This window comes from Lissotriton vulgaris, chromosome 6, assembly GCF_964263255.1.
Source record: "Lissotriton vulgaris chromosome 6, aLisVul1.2, whole genome shotgun sequence".
Classification (NCBI taxonomy): domain Eukaryota; kingdom Metazoa; phylum Chordata; class Amphibia; order Caudata; family Salamandridae; genus Lissotriton; species Lissotriton vulgaris.
In genome coordinates, this window is record NC_141694.1 from 422,789,692 (window position 1) to 422,797,730 (window position 8,039).

Here is an 8,039-nt window from a genome sequence, read left to right on the forward strand (position 1 = left end):
CCTCCAACCCCCCAAGAAACGCAAATGAACTTCAAATGTTTTCTTTTGAACATAACTTTGTGTCTCGTTTATTTTTAACATAATATAAATAAAGATGATACAAAAATAAAATATATATAAATCTTACCCCACAGCTGTCCCTACCCGCCTCCCCTGACCCCAACCAAATTTCCACGTTCAATGTAATGTAAAAAACCCCAACACCCAATTCCCACCCACCAACAAAAGGATTGAAAAAGGGGCAAACAACAAACAGGGTCCATCTCAAAGCCGGCGGGCTTTTAAGTGTTTATCAACCATGATCTTCACACGCTCCTCTATTTGAGTATTTGTCTGACTCTGAGCCTCCAGCCTGGCTACCCGGAGGAGAATCTTTCTTTGGAATTGGCGGCACCTACATTGGCATGCATGTTGTTGTGGGGGGGTGGCCGATGCTGGAAAAATCTGGTGTCGGGCGGCTGCCTGACAACGCCGACGTACTCCTGCAGGGGGGCCGGGGCATTGGAAGAGGCAGCAGCTGCTGCTGCCGCCTCCTCCTCCTCCTCCTCGGCCTGAGCCACCAGCCGGCGGTAGGCCTCAACGATGGCCTGCAGTTTCCGCTGCCGGGCCCGGACTGCCAACTCCTTTCTCGTTGGTTTTGAAGGAGTAACTATAAAGAAAGAGACAGAATTGTTGTAATCCAAAATCCCAGCAAATCAAGAACACAAAATGTATTCAACACATAGTGGCACAGTACAGTAGCACTAGCAAGCAAGCTGAGTACAAAAAATGGTGTTTTATCTATCTTGAACATTCTACGGCTTATATACTTAATTTGTTTGACTTTTTGGCACGGCATTATGCCTGCCCTAGTAGCATAGCATGGGTGCACTTCAACAGTCACACACATACGAACAGCTGTCTTTTTCATATCTCGTTTTTTCATATCATATACTCTGTGCTTCCGGGAACAGTGACAGTCTCAAACTAACATTAATTAACAGGGGCCAGCTAGTACTAGTAAATGTCTAGTAGAGACTATCATTCTTTATATCGCGCAACAAATTTTAGGTGGTTTGTGTTTCGCCAGCAACGACCCGGAATGCATCCAGTCGTCCCCTCCTTCCCTTGCCTTTGGGTTTAACCAAAACACAGCTGCTGACACTAGTATCCACTACCCACCGATATTGGATGTGTCTCCCACCCACGCAGGCAGCTGTGTTTTCCCCTTTCTATGCTTCCACAACAACCCATGCATCCGACTGCTATCAGCCACCTGCATTGCTGATTCCAAAGTATCCTTCTATATTAGATGATTGGTGCTTTTTCCTTGCTCCTTTCATCATACTTAAAATCAATCTCCTTAGTGTTAATCCATCGCGGTCATGTAATGTTGTGGATAAGACTTTTTTAGTCTGCCACCAACCTTTCACAGCTGAGTTGTAATCACATAGGCCTGTTATTTTATCAATTCTCGCCGGTGGTAATGCTATTGCTAAGCTTGGTAATGACAAAGGTGGCGTCATATATTGTCCAGTAGAACTTCAAGTTCATTATAAATATCAGAGTACAGTGAGGAAGAGGAAGTTTTTCCCACCCACCAAGTAATGCGGATCAATATTGAATGTAACTTACCATCGCCCACCGTTGTTGGCTCCTCCCCCACTGCTGCCGGTGCTGGTGTAGGTGCCTCTGGTCCTCCATTCCCCTCCGGGATCGCCTCTGCTGACGCCGTCGCAGCGCCGCTGTCCCCGTCGGCACTGGTGGATGGTACCGGTTCTGCACAAATAAAGTACACCTTTTTAGATGGATGCACAGCCCCCATTGTACTTGTTCACCAAGAATGGAGTTCTGCAAAACAGTTAAGTACAACGTAATCAGTAGTAGTCCACATTGCCTAGTACAGCAGAGTAACTAACTCACTACACATATTAGCATTCATTTGTTATGGTATGGTACCCAAGCTCATCTCATCTCTACTGCTACTCTAGTCCTTGGAAAGTTAGACTGAACCATTTAACCTAACCAGTTTGTACATCAGTTTGTACATCAATGTCTACAGTTTTGCGCATGCTACCTCGCAGCTTGTTGCGCAGTACGAGAAGACGCCTTTGAGGCCACATGATTGTTCAAAGCATACACCTGAAGAGTTTGGAAAGTAAAAAGGCCCGTATTTACTTTTTGAATGTGGATTGTGGAATCGAGTTTGCTTACAGCCTCAGGTTACACCTTTTTTTTAGCATGACTGCTAAAAACTTGCATAAATGTATTTAATTTTTTCATACTGTCTAACGTGCACCACTTTTGTCATTATTTTTCGGCAGATGAGAAGATTTCCTTCTACGAAGCAAAGATTTCCAGAGCTTACCAAAAAGAGGCATATGTAACCAGTATACATTCAATGGTGAGGGGTCTCTGACATTTCCCACATTTCCCTATCGTGCACTGGTAGCTGTACAAATGTAGATTACTTTATTCAGCCTTTTTTAACTCTGGATTTTTTCTGGTGGCCCTTGACGTATTTCACGGAACAACTTAAAAACATTGATGTTACTTACTTAGTTACTTCTAACAAAATAAAGGTTTTGAAGTACCACATTGACTCCGAAGTATATTTTCTGTGTCTGTTGTCTTGTAGACTTACACGAGAGAGTGAGCAAAAGGGGGTTACTTAGGTTATGGATTGTGTAATAAAAGCATTTATAGTTAATCAAAAAAGGACTAGCTGGGATGGGGTTGGTATGATATTATATTGTAATCATACTGGTGACTCAGTATTGTTTTGTCAGAAGGAGATGGCACCTGTTGGGTGTCTTTAGAAAGCCCTCACCCACCAACCTAGTTGGTGGCATGCTTCATCATCGGGCCCACCCAGTGACACCTTGCGCGTCCCGGGTGTGCTACGACGCCTGACTACAGCGGAGCAGGTATGTCACTGTGTGTGCGGTGAAGGGTGTCAAGTAAGTGAGTTTAAAATGGCTTGGCGGGGGTCCCAGTACCCAAAGGGTAAGAACACTTTATTAAATGGGCCTCCGCCAGCGGTTAAAAATAAGGCAGAGGGACGTTAGAGGCGGGTTACGACCTCCTACGTCCTTTGATGTGTCAACATGTTTCAGCCAGTGCCTTATCTGTAATCTGGCTTTCTACAGGACTGATAAAAATGTGTGTGGTTAAAATAGGGGTTGTGTAGTGCAGGCTATGTGTCTACACGCCCTAGAGTGTATCTAACTGTGAGAGGGGGGATTCCCTTCTCAAGATCACGCTAGTTTTAGGTAGGTCTGACTTCAAGGTTATTGAAGTGGCATGAGGTTGACCAGGATTTCTGGTCAGAGCTGGCGTGGGACCTGTTGTGCCTCCTTCGCAGAACCGGTCCTGCAAAGGAGGCACAACAGGTCCCACGCCGGCACTACACAACCCCTATTTTAACCACACACATTTTTATCAGTCCTGAAGAAAGCCAGATTACAGATAAGGCACTGGCTGAAACATGTTGACACATCAAAGGACGTAGGAGGTCGTAACCCGCCTCTAACGTCCCTCTGCCTTATTTTTAACCGCTGGCGGAGGCCCATTTAATAAAGTGTTCTTACCCTTTGGGTACTGGGATCCCCGCCAAGCCGTTTTAAACTCACTTACTTGACACCCTTCACCGCACACACAGTGACATACCTGCTCCGCTGTAGTCAGGCGTCGTAGCACACCCGGGACACGCTAGGTGTCACTGGGTGGGCCCGATGATGAAGCATGCCACCAACTAGGTTGGTGGGTGAGGGCTTTCTAAAGACACCCAACAGGTGCCATCTCCTTCTGACAAAACAATACTGAGTCACCAGTATGATTACAATATAATATCATACCAACCCCATCCCAGCTAGTCCTTTTTTGATTAACTATACATATAAACCGGGGATCTGGACTAGCTATCTGGTCCTCTCTCTCCCTCTTGATACACACACTAATAAAAGCATTTGGCATCTTGGTATTGGGGTTCAGGAAAGGGGTAATTGAATAATTGACCAATGACTGAGCCCATATAGGTTGTCGTTCAGTGAATTGTGGGTTCCTCAGAGTTCTGAGACTGAGGTATAAGACTGTAAGTAAGTAAGGTCCAACCTGCCTATCACCAACATCCAATTTTGTGGTGCATACATAGTTATGTATGTGACTGCATAGAAGAATACCCGCAAGAGTAGTAGTGGTATACTAACGCTTACAAAATACTAGAACAACATCTGGATGCATACTTGGTTGGTGTCAATTGGCAAAGAAGAGACATTACAGAGGAAAAAGCATAAGAAAGGAGTGGACCCTGTGCCTTCCGCTATTCTATCACAGATTTTTTGAAAAGATTAATACCTTAACTAAAGAGTGGGCAACAGGGCAAGCTTACCTACAGACAGTCTAGTAGTAGCACAGAGAGTCATAGCAGAGGCTCTTTGAAGGAACAGAAAGGCAGGGACAGATAGTGATACCCAAAATTTTGAAAACATAATCAAAATCAAAAAAGCATTTGTCAAAATTTAGTTAGGTGAAATGTCATTAATCGGTTGGAAAAAAAAGCTCAGTTAGAAAGTTAGGGAAATATCATTGTTCCAAAAGAAAGCACTGTTGGACTTACTGGGGACAGCAGCAGGATCCTCAGTAGAGGAGCTCTGTGCCTGTGGTTCACGTTCACCCGCCGACTCGGTCCCAGCCTTCTGCTTGCCCCTGGGTTCTGTGGTTCATGTAAGAAATAATAAAGAAAGAGAAAAACATTGAGTGCTGTGAAACATAGACAGCATTTCAAAAACCACTGCTACAACATTAAAAGAAACAAACATTGATCTACCAAATGACTACTGCCTTGAATGATTCACTGACTAGTGTATATATACTTGGAGAAAACAAATCAAATGTTCCATAAACATTCTGATTGCAGATTACTAAGTAACACAGAGGCAGTAACACCTGAACAACACCATTGATTCAAGAATCGGGTAATCAATTATCTGTAAGTAGGCATTTCTTTTTAATTTTTTGCCAGCAAAATGCATAGATCACAAGGAGAAGACATGCTTAACTTTGTGCATACTAACACAAAATTGTACGTTCATTGCATCATATTTTGTTCTGCTACTGACTGAATGCTACTGTTGCCCTACCCACTCACTAAACAAACTACATCAGTTCTATGGAGGGCTGAGGCAGGGGCGGCTCTAGGCTCATGGTGGTCCTGGCCAGGGAGCGTAGGTAGGGGGGCCCGGAAGAGGAGGTCGGGCGGAGCACGGAGGCCAGTGAAGAGGGGGGAGTCAGGGTGTTTGGAAGTGGAACAGAGCCGGAGGCACCAAATCCCTGCCAGGGGCCGCCACGCAAATATGTATCCATCCTCTGAGGATTAATAAATTAAGGATATATATTGGTGTGGTGGCCCCTGGCGTTTGGTGGCCCTGTGCAGTTGCACAGCTTGCACATGCCTAAAGCCGGCCCCGGCTGAGGTAAGAAGAACAAAGTAACTTTAGCATTCATTGCCAGAGGAGGATTCATGCAGAAGAGAAGGCCGTGAAAAAAAAATGATACAATATGCAAACACGTACAATTATCCATCAACGGCTATTTCACTGACGGACAAAGGAAGGACAAGACTCTAATAATAGCATTAACTAACTTCAGTTCTCTACAATAAAGAAAATCTCACATCAATAAACAGCAAAAGCTAGCGCCAAATTGAACACGCAAGAGTCAGTGAAGATGAAGAAGCGCAGCACAGACCAGTGTCATACAATTACAGTAGATATAATAACGGAATACATCGGAAATGTAACTAGGAGCACTAGTCATCACGTTACTTATTCAGCCAAGATTTACAAAGATACAATAACAATACTTATACTACTATAGAGATATATATTATACACACACTTTTTTGTTTTTTAGGGTAGCCACTCACCAAGACCCAAGACCTCGACGCCAAGCAGGTCCAACAGGTCCTGCTCCCGGTCTAAAATGTCTGCCCAACGGTGGGTCAGCTGATGGTGGGTACGCCGGATACCGGAGCAGTGGAAGACTGCCGGGCGCACCTTCACCCACCGCCGGAGACGCTCTTCAATATGGTGGTAGCCGGAGCCGGGCCTGCCGCCTGCTGCCAACATCAAGGGGAGGTGGCGCTGGATAAAAAACACCAGGGCAGCCACCTCCTCCTCCCCAAAAAGTTGGCGGGGCCTCACCCCTAGGGGGCGCATTCTGCCGCAAGGCAGCCAGGTTTTTTGGGGCACAGGCGCCTTGCCCTTTGAGCCGCCGCTGCTGCTGGCGCCCTTGACCATGGTTCTGGGTGGAGGGGAGAAGAAAAGTTCAAGACAAAAAGGTAGGGGAAAGAAGAAGCAAGGTAAAAGAAGGAAGTAAAATAAAACAATAGAAAAGTTGTAAAAGTAGAAATAAAATGAAAAATAAAAACCTAGGCACAGAGAGAGATAGGTAATAACTAAAGAAAGTTTGAAAAAGTGAGTAAAAAGACCAGGATTGAAGAGATTTCAGCAAGATGCAAAAGTAGGCCCAAAACCATAGCCAGAGTGTGTGATCCAAGATGGCTGCGCCCATCGCGACCGCCTGGGTAGGTTCGCGCGATATTTAGCGCGATCACGCACTTTTGTAGTGCGAACGAGAAGATGAGTTCCCGAACATGTCTTGCACAACGCGACCACGTTACTTGTGACCCGGAACAGGAAATAAGGGAACGCAAGCGGGCGGGACAAACCTCTTGGGTAACTTAGCGCGCTAGCCATCCCGAGCATGCAGGCAACGCCCCGAACACGCGCACCGCGCTCCCGAAGACAAAAAACGGTGCGCGAACGGGCCTAGCAAGCAACTACGCATGGCTGCGGAGCTACGCGCAGTTTGCGGAGTGCAACTGCGTCTTCGCGTAGCTCCGCGGAGTCCGACTCCGCGAACTACGTCCAGGGTTAGTTGTAACCGCTCCAACTGGACTGGCAGCACATAACATTAAAGGGATTACTCTACATTGTTTACTGATGCTGCCAGTTGAGCATGATAATAAATTGCATTACAACAAGCTATCTGGAGATGGGTGTTCTGAAGTTTCCAGAGTCCTGAAGAAAATGAAACTTCTTATCATTGATGAAGTAAGCATGGTCTCAAATCTAATGCTTGCTTTTGTGCATTTGAGAATGCAAGAAATTCTTAGAACAGAGTATGATGTGTTATTTGGAGGAAAACACATTATTGTTTTTGGAGATCTACTGCAGTTGACTCCAGTAAAAGGACAACCAGTGTTTAAAATGCTCACGCATGAAGATACCAGGAAGTCCCTTGGAAGCATTGGAAACGTTAATATATGGTTAAATTTGAAATATGCAGAACTGCTTCAAAATATGCGACAGGCAAAGGATGAAGATTATAAAAATATTCTACAAGATCTAAGAATCGGAAAAGTAAGTGAGCTTGGGAAAGAAGCTTTACATGCTCGATTAATTTCAAATTTGTATCCAAATGAAAACATTCTTCCAGAGAATATTTTTAAAAAAATTACTGAGAAGAAATCTGGGATATGTTTGATGCCAACTCTGCAAGAATGTTCCATCTTCAACAAGAAAATGTTAAAGTTAGAAAATGAAGAGATTGTGAAACTGGAAGCAATAGATAAAATAGAGCATATGGGTGCAACAATGGTTTTGTCAGAAAATTTGAAAACAAAATTGGATTCATTAGAGAAAAGTATATCTAAAACAGCTGGTTTTGAAAAGACTCTGAATTGTCGTATCATTTTGAGAAGGAATTTAAATGTTGATAGAGGTTTGGTAAATGGAGCAATGGGTCATGTTGTTGATTTTGTGAATTATAGAAATAGAGATGGAATTTAATTTTAAAAAATAAAATTTGATGGCATTGAGCAAGTACAACAAAGTAGTCGTTGTTCTGCTAGATTTAGCTTGTAAAAGACTTATATGTTCGCCGAAAACAGTTTCCTGTTTGTTTGGCATATGCGGTGACAATTCATAAATCTCAAGGTTTAAGTGTAGATAGTGCTTTGGTGAACATTGGAAGTTCTGTGTTTAAAGAGGGTATGG

The 8,039-nt window shown here is 44.1% G+C and overlaps 1 long non-coding RNA gene across 1 annotated transcript; it reads right to left on the reverse strand.

The window, feature by feature from the left end:
• Positions 1-530: 530 nt before the first annotated feature.
• LOC147707419 (uncharacterized) lies at positions 531-4,696 on the reverse strand. Its single transcript, XR_015296451.1, has 3 exons — positions 4,598-4,696; positions 1,615-1,758; positions 531-649 (listed from the first exon to the last, which is right to left on the reverse strand). It is a non-coding gene; the product is annotated as an uncharacterized LOC147707419 (long non-coding RNA).
• Between the last annotated feature and the right edge of the window lie 3,343 nt (positions 4,697-8,039).